Source organism: Cynocephalus volans, chromosome 1 (genome assembly GCF_027409185.1).
Source record: "Cynocephalus volans isolate mCynVol1 chromosome 1, mCynVol1.pri, whole genome shotgun sequence".
Lineage (NCBI taxonomy): Eukaryota > Metazoa > Chordata > Mammalia > Dermoptera > Cynocephalidae > Cynocephalus > Cynocephalus volans.
This window is the reverse complement of record NC_084460.1, coordinates 51,878,766-51,894,748: the sequence shown is the minus strand read 5'-3', so window position 1 is coordinate 51,894,748 and position 15,983 is coordinate 51,878,766. Positions and strand designations below refer to the sequence as shown.

Sequence of the window (15,983 nt, the reverse complement as noted above, 5' to 3'; positions counted from 1 at the left end):
ATATATTTTGCCTTCATGGGGAGAAAGAGGTCAGGAAAAAGGCAGCAAACTGGGTAAAAGTTTAGAAATCATTTTTCCCTAGTGATTTTGAGTCAATCAAGCCCACAGCCTGCTTCCGCCAGTGCTGTAACATGGAGCCAGCCCTGGGGAGCCTCAGCATTGCTGGGAGCTCGAACCAGAGTCATTCACTTGTCATTCTGCTTAGCAACAAGGGCTCTGTGGCTTTATGGCCTTGTCTTAGAGAGTCAGAAGTTTCTATTTATCAGCCAAAAAGGAGGCTGAAGGGTTTGATGCTTGCTTTGAAACCAATGCCTGCGGTTTGGATTGTGTTCCGTCTCACAGTGTGCCTGCTTTCCACCCCAAATCAAAAGCAAGAGGAAAAAAGAGCAGATTGTGTAAAAAAAAAAAAAAGTATTGGAGAAACACTAAGAAAATACTGTCCTAGTTTATCTCTAAAGGATGTGAACCTTGTGCTTTGGATAGTGCACAAAGCTACCACCACTTTTCCTGACTTCAATTAACCCTTAAATAATTAGGGGAAATGACAGTAAAGGAGCAGCATTGTGACATGGTAATTTACCGAGTGCAGGTGGGGGATGTGCAGTGACCAGAGGCTCGTCAGCCAGCAGTGTCTGAAGAAGTTTTGTGAAGTGGTTTTGTGAAGTGCTCACTGAACAAGCGTTTGCTGAGTGTCTGCTGATGCTGGCACCGTGTGAGGCTTGGGGTTGCGATGGCTTCTAGGGCAGGTCCTGTCCCCAGCAGACTCTGAGATGGGGATTGGCATATGAGCAATTTGCCAGGAAATGTCCTCAGGAGAAACCACTCCCCCAGGGAGGGGGGAGCAGAACAGGGAAGAGGAAGAAGTCAGGTGTGTGGGGGGGGTGATTTCAGTGACCCCAGCCTCTGTCTGGTCCTGAGGGGAGTCCTGGAGCATAAATCATACCCCAGGGTTGTCCTGAGCAGAGGTGAAGCTACTGGGTCACCTTATCAGAGCTACCACCAATGGGGCACCTCAGGCTGCCCACAGGGTTCTCGTCTGAAGGCCACAGTTTTCGGTCTCAGGGGCAAAGCTGAGGGAGGGGCACACAGAGGTGGGAAGGGGATCTGAGGGTGACTGCCCAGGGTGCCAATGTGACTTCAGTAAGTGTAAGTTAAAGCAAACGTGGCCTCTGTCCTGATCACTTCAGGCTGCTTTTGACAGAATACCACAGACTGGGTGGCTCAGATCACAGAAATGTACATCCCACAGTTGAGGAGGCTGGGGAGTCTGAGATAAGGGTGCTGGCAGATTTGATGGCCCTACTGAGGGCCTGCTTCCTTGTTTCCAGGTGACTGTCTTCTCATTGTTTCCTCATGTGGCACAAAAGAGATAGAGCTCTCCAGGGTCTCTTTTATGAGGGCACGAATCCCATACATGAGGCTCCACCCTTGTGACCTCATCACCCCAGTGGCCTCCCTTCCAATATCGTCATATTAGGAGTTAGGGTTTCAACATATAAACTTTAGGGGACACAAACCTTCCTGTCCTTCTCACACTCATGTCATCCCAACAGCCCCAAAGTCTTACCTCATTCCAGTATCAGCTCTAATGTCCAAAGTGCAAAGTCTCGTCTAACTCAGATATGGGTGAGACTCTAGGCACCCTTCGTCCTGAGGCAAAGTTCCCTCCAGCCACATGCCTGCAAAACCAGACAAGGTAAGTCCTTCCAAATTCAATGGTGGAATAGGCACAGGGTAGACATTCCTGTTTCAAAAAGGAGAAATAGGGAAGAAGGAAGGGAAGATGGGTCCTGAGCAAGTCTGAACCCTTGCAAGGCAAGCTCTGTGAGATCTTGAGGATGGAGGGTAATGTTCTTTGGCTCAACACTCTGCTTTCTGGACTACTGGGGCAGAGGTCCTGCTTCAGGACCCAGGGGGTGGCAACATCACAGACAGGTATACAGGGAGAATGATGTGTGAACATGAAGACAACAGTTTGCAAGCCACAGAGAGAGGCCTGGGACAGATTCTCCCACACAGGCCTCAGAAGGAACTGACTTCTCTGACACCTTGATTTCAGACCTCGGCCCTCTAGGACTGTGAGAGAGAATATCTCTGTTGTTTAAGCCTCCCAGGTTGTGTTGCTTTGTTATGGCAGCCCAAGCAGGGAACATTCTGGGTGGTAGTGTAGTCCTCCAAAGGGGCACCTCCTGCCTTTGTCCTGCAGAGCTCAGGCTTTGTGCCTGGCTGCAAATGACACCTGGTCACATCACATGCCAAATCAACATTGATTCTGTGGTTTTCCAGCTCTCCGTTTCTCACGGCTGTGTAGCATCCTGCTTGTATTGCCTGTAGCTTGATTTACCTCACCTACAAGTAATGGGGGTTTATGGTCTTCTTCTGCCCTTGGACTGGGATGTATACCATCAGCTCCCCTGGTTCTCAGACCTTTGGACTGGGACTGGGGTTATACCACTAGCTTTCCTGGTCTCCAGATTGCAGATGGCAGATTGTGGGACTTCTCAGACTCCATAATCCTTAAAATAAATATCCCTTTATATAAATATATATAAATATATATTCTTCATTCTTATTTTGATAAATAAAGTATCAATTTGTTATTTTTTGTCCATGTTCCTAATCCTAATCTGTCAGGGTTTCTCTCCTTTCACCTCATTGTTGTCAGAAGTATCTTTCAATTTGCTGTCATGATGAATTTAATGGACATGCCCTCTTTTAAGGGGAGGGTTTTGTTGGCCAGGGCAAGGTGGGGATGGGGCAATAGGGGAGATGGTGGTGTTTCAGTCAGGAAGGCTGGGTTTTGCTGCAGTAACAAATAGCCCCAAAGTTCTGGAGGCTTAAAACAATTTGCTTAAATGTTACTCTCCTTGATGGCTTGAAACATATCTATTTGCACCATAGCAAAGAATGATGACTTCACTTGGGAGAGCTCCACCCTGTCAACTTGTGCTGCCCTTGACTCTCCATGCCCCTTCCTGCTTCTTGTCTGTGACCTCAATTGTGATTACTGAAGAGGAGGAAAAGTTCCATGAGCAGCCTGTACAGATAATCATTGAATCTCACATTAAGCTTGGAGCATGGTGGCCGCTTGCACAAACCTTACAATGTGTTACAGAGGAGCCATGAGTGTGTCTTTGGCTTCCACCTTCTTCTTCTTTTTTTTAAAATCTGTTTGGTCAATAAGTTTATTGTCTTTATCTGAAAAACCCTCATAGTAAATTGTTTGGTTTAGTTCTCAGCAGCCTGCTCCTGTGCTCTGAGGAAGCTTGCCTCCTTCTGAGCTACCCGATCTTTCCTCTGGGCAAGGGACATTTTGGGACGGTTCCATCTCGTCTTTTCAACTTCTTTCCTGGGCTTCGTCTCGTAGACTGGATCTCTCTTACAGCAGCATGAGCTGTCTTACACATCTCCTCCATCATGTCTGGAGTCACAGTACTCTTTATGGATTGAGAGAACTGTTTCCTATAAGCATCTTCTTCCATTAGGTAACACATACCATCTGCAACCTACTGACCCATGATGTGCCTTTGATGTACTCCTGTGTTAAATTCCTTGCTCAGGGGATCGTTTGGTGCTGTGAGGGATAGACAAGTGTCCATCTACTGCACCCTTCAGGGCCCCAAAAACTTTATTGCCAGTGGTAGTTCTGGCATCCAAAAAGCAGGCGAAGGCACCGGGTTGACCTCGATGCTGTCCACATTGTGATCATCTCCTTCACAGATCTTGTCCATGCCAAACCTATTGAGAAGACTGTGGGCCAGCAGCAGGCCAGTACAATATGCTGCAGCGTAATTTGTCAGGCCAACTTTCACACCATATTTTGGTAATTCGTGTGCATAAGCTGTGCAGACTACCAGGTCCCCTTTTGTATGGGCATAAGCAATCTACGAATGATATCTCTGTTAGTCACATTAACTATCATCCTGCATCTGGGCGTGTTGTACTTATTTTTTATCCCGGATCACGAAGTGTTTCCAAGTGCAGTAATCAGTTTACCCTCTCGTCGCCTTCTAAATTTCACTTAGTATCTCTTAAAGTAGGCCTTATTCTTGACAACCTTAACAAACCCCGTCCTGTGGAACACAGACCCATGTCTGTGGCTCGTCACAGAGCTGCAAGTCCATCCTGTCATCCACCTTCTTCAACCTCAGTGGCAGGTGCGAGAAGAGCAGCAGGATCCAGGTGGCCTGGGCCAGCAGAAGACAGAGGTGATCGTTGCTTCTTGGGGTTTTCTTTTACAGCAAAAGATGGATTTTAAGTTGAATTTGGGGACAATGTGATTTGTTATAATATTATTGGAAATAATCAGATGAAGAAAGGTGCTTTTTAAAAGTCTGCTTAATGGTATTGACAAAGGAAAAGCATCTCTCTCTCTCAAAGATGGCTCTCATGTAACTAACATTCAATATTTTTATTATGTTTATTATGGAGTTGTAATTATAAAAGTAATATCAGTTCACTGGAAATATAAAGAAAAGCACACACACACACACAAAAAAAAAACACATTAATCTCACTGCCTAAATATAAACTCTGTAAATATTTTGTTTTATTTCTTTTTGATTTTCCTCCTTGTGTTTTGTAAAATTAGCATGATACTCTCCCATTGCTTAAATCTGTATTTTTTCCATTAAGTATTATAGTATAAATACCTTTCTCCATACAAAAATGTTCTTTAATAACCATTTGAAAAGGCTACATTAGATTCTGTTATGTGGATCTACCCAAATATATCTAATCCCTTATTGCTGGACATTGAGGTTGTTTTCAATTTTTGCTATTATAAATGTCAACCCTGGGATCAACATCTTCTGCTTGACTCCTGTTAAGAGGAATCACCTGTTTAAAGCTTTGAGTTTTTGGCTTTGTTCTCTCCAAAGAAATTTGCCACTTTACATCTGCTCTTCAGTTGCTAGGAATGAATGAGTCTAATGCAGGAAGACACATGCTTGGGAAAGTGATAATGCCAGCAAATGCACATGCTGTGAATACTTCACATGTACTTACTCATTAGCCCTTACGACCACTCTAGGAGAGAGCTATTATTGTCATTCCTTTTTTACAGATGGGAAACTGAAAGACCTAGAGGTGTAGGTGACAGAACCTCCTGAGTCAGGAGAGTGTTGCACGTCAGGTTGGGCGGTGCCATAGTGCGACCAGCTGTCACGGAACAGAAATGTTAAAGGCATTTTCCTAGGCTATAACCATGTGGGGAATCTGAAGATTCTTGAGCCAAATAGAACCTAGTCTCACCTCCCTCCCATGCATGACCAATCCACCCTGTACATTGTTGCTTTGCTTTGAAATTTGCCAGGGTCTCGGGAACTTGGAGCACACCTGACATGGACAGAGGTGGACTTTGGAGGTGTCAAGTCTGCGGTATCCCCAACTGCTGACTGTGGCACACAGAAATGGCTCCAAGTAACAGAGAACCACAACTGAAAACCGCATTCCTTTCTCCATTCTTTTAAATCCCTCTAATGACCTCAAAGAGAAAGTCTCGGCTTGGAGCTGATATGTCTTTAACCCCCTCTAACATTTGCTTATCTCCTTTTTAACAAAGAGAGAGTAGGATGTGGGCTTAGAACCTGCAGGTGAACCAGAGGTGAATTACATTTAGAAAATGTCATTATATGCTTATGGGTATTTTCTGTATGTCAAAAGTGGTTTTTCATTTAAGATAGTAACTTAAAACTTACTTTGAAATATATTTGGGAAATAAAAGTGAGAATCAATTTAAATGAAAATATTGTGTGGTGGGGAAGGGAAGGGACTGCCTCGTGCCCTTCCCTTTGGTTGCAGCGAGCAACACAGCATTCTTGAAGGGTCCAGGACCTGGCACTCATAGTGTGGTGTGGGGCCAGCAGATCGATGTCACTGGGGAGCTGGTACAGACTCTCAGGCCCTATCCCAGCCCGGCTGAATCAGGACCTGCACCTTAACGTGTCCCCAGGTGATGTGTGTGCAGATTAAAATTTGAAGTGTCCTGATATAACAAATTAGAATGTAGATCTCATCTCCCGATAGACTCCTTGAGGTTAGAGACCCCACTTCTTAGACCCATAGTTGCCGGTACATTATTTAGCATAAATTAGACACTTAATAAATTTGACTAACTGCCACCGCACCCCCCTCCCTTACTACTCAGCTACCAATAGTGGAGGGGGTGCATGCATTTCTGCAGCCAGGAGCAATGCACAAAATGAATGAATGAATTGACATAAAATCCTTACCAAGCACCCACCATTCCCCAAACAAGACGTTAAACTCTGCGGGTGAAAAGGTAATTCAAACATGGAGGCTGCCCTCAGGGAAGTCACAGTCTCCTAGGGGAAACTGAGGCATGATCACATAATTACAATACAGTGGGATGCTTGAGGTGATGGATGCCCAGGGGGAGCTCGACATCAGCCGAGGTAGGAGTATTTACACCATGGAAATTGGCAAGTGCTACAAAGCTGGGCTCCTCTGCTCCCCAGATATCCTGTTGTTAAACATTTGCTAGCACACTACTGGGTACCTCTGGCCTCCCTGTGCCCTGGCGGAGCAGGCCCTGGCTGCCAGACAACGTTTGTGGATAGAGGGTTGCAGGTATGGACTGAAATAGGAAGGCCGAGGGGCTGCAGGAAGCAGCGTCTTCAGAATCATTGCTGTATCATCTCAGTCATTTTCTCTGGTACCTTTGGGGATGAGATAGCGAAGGAAACAAGTCAGACAAACAGCCACTCTCATCATGATTTTCGATTTAGTGGCAAAGAATTTCTAGGTCAGTGACTTGGAAAAGTCTCTTCTTGTAGGGAAGGCTGCCTAGCACACTGGAAAGGACTGAGGATTTGCCCCAGAAGGCCTGGATTAGAATGTTGGAAACAACCTTGATAGCCAGCAGCAGGGGACTAGTTAAATAAATGACTACATAGCCTCACTAAAAAAATGACCACTGAAACAGGGAGAATAGTAAGTTATAGGATTTGCCTTAGGATCTGATTTTGGTAGGGAAAGTAGTCTGGATGGATATTACACTAAAATGCAACATTGGTTGTGAGTGGTTAATTTTATTATTATTATTTTTAAAAAATTGTGGAATTAAATTATGTGTATAAACTTCAAAGACTGGATATCATTCTTAGCTTCAAAACTTTCTAGATGGTGATCTTAGATACATCAACTCTGTGAGCCTTGGTTTCCTCATCTGTAAAATGGGAATCAAATAGAACCTGCCTCAGGAGTCAGGAGGCTTAAGTAAAGCAGGTGAAAGTACTTTTTAAAATATAAGATGCAATGCAAATGTTCCTTATTATTATTGACTTGTCCTAGGGACGATGATCCACTTGCTCCTGTGACAGGGAGGACACAGGGCCCAGAGAAAGAGACCCATTGGAAAAGGCAGCTGGTGCCACCAGCACAGGCACAATGAAACCAGCCCTTGGCCAAAATCCATCCCGTTCCACACTGTTTTGGAAGTAGCTGCCCTCAGGACTTTGCAAGGGAAGCAATAGGGATAAACTTCTGGAAATAGATAACCCTGGGACTGTTCCCTTGAACAGCTTGTCTTTTCTGAGGCTGTTTTGAAATGACAACTGGAAATAATGTAATTTCACTAGGAAAAGGGGTCCCTCCGTCCCCCCCAATGGGACCCCAGAAGGACAGTAACCTGTGGGTAGACTGAAGAACAGGACCCTTCTCTGCTGGCCTCTCAGAGTTCAAATGCTCTCGAAATGGCTACAGACTGCCTCCATAAAGAGGTGGAGCCACGATTCTATCCTTCTTACCTGTGACTTGTGCCTGGACCTGGTAAATCTCTGATGTTCTCCAGAAGGTTCACTCTGAAACAGAGAAGGGGAAAATTCCTGGAAGGGAAGAAGGTGGCTGGGAAAGAATGGAATCAGATCCCCCATGTAAAATCTTTCTGTTTCTTTCTGTGAAGACCAGTTTCGAGCTCCTTCCCCGTGGTTGTGGCTGGTCACAGTGACACTGAACCTCCTTCCAATGGTGTGTCCAGTGTCTGCACATGGTGCCTTGCCTGGCTCTTCCTCATATCCACACTCTGAGAAAAGCATTGGTATTTCCTCCACTCTGCAGGTAAGGAAACGAGGTGCAGAGAAATTTGGTAACTACCTGGGCTTCCCTGGCTCCCATGTCAGGGAGGTGAGATCGGAGACCGCTGGGCTCAGGAGCTTTTGCCTTAACTGCTACACCATCCTGCTGCTCAGAAACTCATTCTTAGGATAGGGTTATCCTCAGAAATCTAAGAGAAAATATGGTCCCCACTCAGCCACAGAAGGACCACGTGAGGCCTGTAGGAAGCCATCTGGGCAGGGCATGGACAGAGACCACGTTTCTGGTTGAAGAAAGCAGGTGTCCATGTGTGCCATCCTCCCGTCTCTCCTGCCCCCCTCCCTTCCACCGTCTTCCTTCCAGACTTTCCTTCCCTCCTCCTTCTCTCCCTTCCCTTCCTCTTTCCCTCCTTCCTTCCGCAAACTTTTATCGAGCACCTACTGGCCCCCATTCTCTGTGCTGGGCACTAGAGTAACTCCAAGGGGATTAAGACATGACCTCTTTTCTTGTGGGGGTCCCAGGTTGGTGGGGAGACAGACTTGTCACCCAGTAAAGGCCATGCCACATGACACCTGCTCTGGGAGGGGTATGTGTGAGGTTGCATGGGAACACAGATCAACACCTGCCTCTTGTTATTTACTGACTGGCTGGCAGGTTCTGTTCCAAGCGACACTGTGTATGTACCCATCTCCCTTGAACATTTGATCTGTTCCAGTAAAATCCTATTCATCTGAACGCTGGTTGATAAAAATCCATCAATTAAGTGGATTCAGATGGAGCACCTCTTAGCCAACGTTTGGCCGCAGGCTGAGATGTCCTCTGTTTCCTTCTGGGGTGAGAACGTGTTCTGTCCCTGTCCTAATGGGCCTGCCACTAGCCAGCTGGGCCCCATGCTTCAGAACGCAGCTCCTGCATTATGCTCAGAAACAGACCCTTTTACATGGTCTGGAAAAAGGCCTTCATTGTCTGGGCAGTAGCGGGGGCTGCTTTTTCCTTGGGCTTCCTCAGCATAGTTGGGTGTGTCTGTGAACTCTCCTCCTATCCTTGATGGTTGGACAACTGCTGCTGTAGTGGCCAAAGTAGGCACAGGTGGCAATGGGTTCTCCCACCCTGGGCCCCACTGGTCTCTTGCCTCCATCCCTGTGGGCTGCCTACTGGGGGAGGGCTGTGGGGACAAGGTACTGCCTGCCTCGTGGACAGATCCCTGTGCTGGCTGGTGGGGCGTTAGAGCAGCATTGTCCCAATGCTGTTAGTTTTGTTCTTTTAGATGAGTCCTGGTGAAAGGTGATCTGTCCCAAGGCCTGATGTCACAATGGGGTATTTTTCCTTCTGTGGGACATGAACTCTGGGGGGCATTTCCTCCCATAACTCACATCTGTTTTGTTTGCCCACCCAAAGTACACCTGGGTCTCCCTGGGGTCCCCATGTTTGGGTGGCAAGAGGCTAAGTCCACTGGGGCGTTTCATTCCCTCACCCACCATGATGGGCTCAGGGACATGCATGTGACCAGGCCAGTCCAGTGAGAGGTTAGAGCCCAAACTTTTCACGGGGCTGCTGGGGAAGGATCAGAGCTTTTCTCCGGGACTGGACACTAGAATGTTGCTTTTCACTGCAAGCATCCTGGAATTCATTCTTCAGACCTTTTGATGTGTCAATAATGTATGTCTTAAAAAAAATCCCTTGAATTTCATGTTTTCAATAATTTCTACTCAGCCATTTGATGTCTTTTCATTTTTGACTCTGATGTCTCTCTTTCTTCCAACCTTTTCTCATTGCACCGGAAATGGTATTGCCCAATTTTTTGGTCTCCATTTGCAACCTGAGTAACTTCTTCACACTGTTCCCTTTGTCACTTGGCACAGGTTGCTTCTGAAGTTCAGCAATCTCGGCATGGACAGCCATCATCACGCCTCTCCTGATGCCCACTGGAATCACTAATCATTGTCATGGCCACACAGCACACTGTACAGTGGCATTGTAGTGCCTCTTCTTTCGTGATGATGGCTATGACCTGAACAAGTCTGGTACCAATGTTCATCTACTTGTCTCTTAAGTTGACTCTGAAATGGTCATACCAACTTGCATTACTTTGGGGCTGCCCCAACTTGGTTTAATAATTATTCTTCTTCTCTTCAGCACCATGGCAACAGGTACAGCATCATACCTTCAAGTGTTAGGGCTCAGACGTCTGCAAAGAATTTTATGTCTTTGGCGTAAATCCACGGGAGGTGGCAGCCAGAGAATGGATGTGACCTCATCTGGTGAAGGACTGTGGTGGTCAAAACCTTACTGTGGGGTGCACTGCTGAATGCTGGCCTGGCCAGGCAGGCTGCCAGGATGAATGAGGGACAGAATTCAGGACATCCCCCACCATGAGACCCTTTCCACTCACTCCTTGATCCCTGCTCCTGTGCAGGATCCCCACACACTTCACCCAGCTTTCCTCATCATTCTATTTTTCAGAACTGTCTTTATTATTCTCATACATTTGTTTCTCAGAAAAAATTTCATACCCAGTTATGAAAACCTGTCTCTCTCTGGCCTCCAAATCCCATTAATATGGTGACTGGAATTATGTGAGATCCACTTATTAATCTGGGAAGGGCTGGCATATTTACAAATATTGAGTTTCCCCATGCAGGAGCATGGTTTGTCTCTCTGCATATGTACATCTTCTAGAATGTTCTTTTTAAGGAAAATCTTGTGATTTTATTTTCTATAGATTTTGCAGAGTTATTTTTTACTCTTAGATATTTTACGATTTAAAAAAAAATCAATTGTGATGAGTCTATGTATTTAAATTAAAATTTCCATTTTCATATCTACTCTATTTGACTTTCAAAGAACAAGCTCATGAATATATTTATAAATTCTATGTTTTGTTCTGTTTTGTAATTTCTTAATTTTTTATTTGAACTCTATTAATTCCCTCCTTCTGCTCTCTTTGGATTATTTTGTTCTTTTTTTAGTTCTTGCTTTGACTGATTTCTTCATTTAGCATGCTTATTTGTTGTTCAAATATGAAAACATTTCAATCTCTCATTTTTTTTCCAAGTACAAACTTGGCCACATCCCATACATCATTATGCGGATTGTTGTTGTTTATATCGTACTTTATAAATAATCTCTAATTTCAGTTTTGATGTGTTCTTTGACTGTAGTCATTTTATCAAGTGATTTTTAATTTTCAGTAGGTTGGAGTCTTTTGTTTGTCCTTTTCTTTTTGTTTATTCTTTTGCTATAAGGTCAGAGAATGTTACAGTCTCTGTACAAGTTTTTTTGACCAAATGTATATAAGTTTTTGTAAACATCCATGAACATTTGAAAAAAATAAGTGTTCTCTATTTTAGGGATGCAGAATTGAATATATATCTATTTGTCACTCATTTAACAAATATTTATTGAGTGCTCACTAGATATTGAGCATTAGGCTAGGCATTGAATGCACAAAAAGTAAGCAAGACAAGCATAGCACAAGACTTCCAGGGCTTAAATTCCACTGACAGTGGGAGAGAAGCAGTTAACCAGGTGATCACAAATACTGACCATAAATGTGGTGATGGGACAAGTGGAGTCTCCTGTAGAACCCTTGAGGCACATGGAAGGTTTTATTCAGAAGGAGACATCTAAGCTTAATGATATTTCAAATCCATTTGCTTCATATATTTTAGCACTATATTACTTAATGCATAAAGATTCATAACTATTATATACATTTGCTTCATATATTTTACCACTATGTTACTTAACACATAAAGATTCATAACTATTACATGATCATCTTGAATACTAGCTATCTTTTCTATGCATAAATACAAAATAAACCTCTTTGTATTGTTTATGCCTTAAATCTATTGCTTAATATTTCAAATCATCCATTTCATGGATGTTTCTTTGAGTTTGACATATACAGCAGTCCCCCCTTATCTGCAGGGGATACATTCCAAGACTCCCTGCAGATGCCTGAAACTGTAAATAGTACCAACCCCTATATATACTATTTTTTTTACCTATACTTGCGTACTTATAGAAAAGTTTGATTTATAAATTAGGCACAGTAAGAGATTAACAACAATAATTAATTATAAAATAGGACAATTATAACAATATACTGTAATAAAAGTTACTTGAATGAGGTCTCTCTCTCTCTCTCTCTCAGAATATACTGTTGTACTTCTTCTTGTGATGGTAAAATGCCTGCAGGATGAGATGAAGTGACGTAAATGATGTAGCCATTATGATATAGCATTAGGCTACTATTGACCTTCAGGTGATCTTGGATCATGGAGTCACGATGATGTTGAGGTTGGATGTCAGGAGCTGACAATGTTGGTGATGAATGGTCAGGTAGTGCAGCATGGATATGCCAAACAAAGGGCATATTCACATCCCAGACGGGCATGAGATTTCATCACCCTATTCAGAATGGTGCACAATTTAAAACTTATGAATTGTTTATTTCAGGAATTTTCCATCTAATATTTTCAGACCACAGTTGACCATAGGTAACTGAAACTGTAGAAAGCAAAGCCTTGGAGTGAGGGAGGGACTACTATATATATGAGGGGACTTCAAAAAGTTTGTGGAAAATGGAATTGAAAAATAAAAATAAATATAAACTGTATTTCTCAACATAAGCTCCATCAAGTTCCAGACACTTTTGCAAATGATGATATCAGCCATTTAGTCCATCCCTGAAGAATTGAGGGTCCTGGGAATTTAACCATGTCAATATGGTCTTTTTTATATTATTAACTGAAGAAAAATGGGTGCCCTTTAAAGATTTTTTTAAGATTAGGAAATAAAAAGAAGTCTGATGGAGACAAATCAGGACTGTAAGGAGGATGCTTAATAACTTCCCATCAAAAAGTCTTCCCATCAAAAGTCTTGCAAAATTGCCATTGTTTGATGAGAGGAATGAGCAGGAGCATTGCTGTGGTGGAGAAGGACTCTCTGGTGAAGCTCTCTGGGCATTTTTCTGACAAAGCTTTGGCTAACTTTCTCCAAACACTCTCATAATAAGTAGGTGTTATCATTCTTTGGCCCTCCAGGAAGTCAACAAGCAAAATGCCTTGAGCACCCCCCCAAAAATGTTGCCATGACCTTTGCTCTTGACTAGTTCACTTTTGCTTTGACCACTTCCATGTCTTTGTAGCCATGGCTTTGATTGTGCTTTGTCTTCAGAATCGTACTTGTAAAGCCATGTTTCATCTCCTATTAAAATTCTTCGAAGAAATGCTTCAGGATCTTGATCTCACTTGTTTAAAATTTCCATTAAAAGCTCTGCTCTTATCTGCAGCTGATCTGGGTGCAGGAGTTTTGACACAGTGAGCAGAAAGTTTGCTCAACTTTAATTTTTTCAGTCAGAATTGTGTAAGCTGAATCAATTGGGATTTCTGTGGTGCTGGCTGTTGTTTCTGCTGTTAATCATCAGTCTGTTTCAATTAAGGCATGAGCAAGATTAATTTTTTTTTCTTGAAAACTGACGTGGATAGTCTGCTGCTGTGGGCTTCATTTTCAACATCATCTTGTTCCTTCTTAAAATGAGTTATTCATTTGTAAACTGCTGATTTCTTTGGGACATTGTCCCCATAGACTTTTTGTAAAGCATCAATGATTTCACCATTCTTCCATCCAGACTTCACCTAAATTTGATGTTTGTTCTTGCCTCAATTTTAGCAGAATTCATGTTACTCTGAAAGGGGCTCTTTTTGAACTGATGTCTTATCCTTCTTAGTGCCTCAAACTTGATCCTGTTCAGGCATGTTATAAAAAGTTAGTACAAGTTTATTTTGGCACAAAAAATTTATTGCAATTCATGCATAGTTTTGCATAACACACATTTTCCATGAATTCTTTGAAGACACCCCCATATGTATGTATACATATGTGTGTCTTTACATATCTCTTTTGCATATAGTCTTTGGGTTGGTTATTTGATTTTAAGGGTGTGTTATAAGCAGTATATGAGCAGATGTTCTTTTTGAACAATGACCTCAAATGCTCTTCATTCTCATTACAGGAAAAATGAGGGCTTGAGCCATTCAGGTGAATATTTAAAGAAATAATTAATTTCGTAATAGCCAATACATCACTTGCAAATGCCAGTCACTTTTAAGCATTTTATGCAAATTAAATCATTTGATTCTCAAAGCAATCCTCTAAGGTAGGAACTATTACCACACCCATTTTACAGGTTAGGAAACTGAGGCACAGAGAAGCTAGGCAGCTTGTCCTGAGTTTCACAGCCTGGACCTGGCTCCAGAGTGCATGTGTGTAAACCCTGTAGTATACTTCCTCTCTGTTCCCATTTAATGGCCAGGAAACTGAGGCCAAATCTCTCAGGAAGTGGGAGCAAGAAGGTGGGATGGTCAACAGTTTACCCAGGACCGAGAGGAGTCCTGGGTGAGGACTCAGGGCTCAGATGTGGCTACCCTGGAGCCAGGGACTCTGCTCCCCGCTGCCTTTTGTCCTTCCATCTCCTCCTGCTATCAGCCCCACAGAGTACTGTAAAGACATCAGGGATATGGGAGAGGACATAACTGGGGGAACTGCCTGGTATTTGGGGATGTGCTATGACTTACAGCACACAGGCAACTAGTCAGTTCACATCTCCGGCTGTGATCCCCTCTTGCTTCTCCCCCACACAGAGAAATCCCACAAGCGGCCCACAAGGACAATGGGGCCCTTCAGGGTGAGGAGAAAGGGCTCTTTCATGCCTGCCCAGGGACTTCTGTCTTTTGAGGGACCCTCCTTGTCCTGGGGGTTGGAGGCTGTGGGAGGATTAGAGCTGTGACGCGGACAGGGTCAGGGTGGCCATCAAGACAGCTTGTGGCCTGACCAAAGCTGGGCCCTGGCAGGGCGATGAAGGCGGGGGCCCACTGCAGGCCCTGGAACTGCTTGGAGGCTGCCTGGGGAGGCCAAGTGCCCAGTGTGAGCCGCCTGGGCATTGCCCACCTGAAGGCAAGCACTCTGTCCCCAAATGACCATGTCCAACACTGCTTGCTTGCTCAGACGCCACCTTCACTGTGAGCACTTTCTGACTTCCTCCAGGGAGAGCTGTCCTTTGACTTCTCCCAGCCCACATGTAGCCTAGGGTGGCCTGTAACCCAACCAGAGGGAGAGCCACAGGCGCTTAAGTGTTTGTCCGCCAGACTGGATGTAGAAAAACTGCCTGTCTTCCTTCCCTCCCTCCCTTCCCTCCTTCCTTGCAGAGGTGAAACACTTAAACAACTGTAATTACCCATAGGGTTAGCTCACTGCAATTGTCCTATAACCTAGAGGAAGCACTCTCTTGTCCCACAGGGGGTCTCTCCAGTTACTCCTTGGGGAGGTGGGTTTGGGGAGGGAAGGGGCCACTCGACTGATTCTCAGGGGCCGGCCACTCCTCTGGTTGGTCTCTCTCTCTCTTTCTCTCCTTAGATAACTCCTTTTCCCCTTTGGGGCCCTACACCCCCTTTTTCTTGGACTCTCTGCTCCTTCCTCACAAATGACAAGTCCCCGTGTATCTTAGGCCTGGTAAATTTTCACAGCCTCAGCTGCTACTGGAAGTTAAAGCCTGTCTTTTTATCTGGGATTTTCTGCTGCTGGTGGAGGAGGTCATGTGTAGGGGGCCTGGGGGGTGGCGGGTAAGATGCAGAAGGGAGTGGTAGCCTCACCTTAAACCACCACTCCATCTAACGTTGGCTTTCTTTGCTTTCCTAACATCACCTGCAGGCAGATAGGCCAGCCTCTCCTTCTCAGGCTTTCTCCCCTATCTGGATCTGCTGAGTCAGACCCTCTGGGGGCGGGGGGGGGGGGGGTAGGCCTGGCAATCTGTGTTGTAACAAGCCCCCAGGGTGATTCTGTGATTTGGATGCAAAGGCAAGTTTGGGAGCCCCTGCCATCGAGGAAGAATGATAATTTGGGTGCATTTCATGCTGGGGCAC

At 44.4% G+C, this 15,983-nt stretch overlaps 1 pseudogene; it reads right to left on the bottom strand.

The window, feature by feature from the left end:
- Positions 1-3,228: 3,228 nt before the first annotated feature.
- LOC134377191 (large ribosomal subunit protein uL18-like) lies at positions 3,229-4,132 on the bottom strand (annotated as a pseudogene).
- Between the last annotated feature and the right edge of the window lie 11,851 nt (positions 4,133-15,983).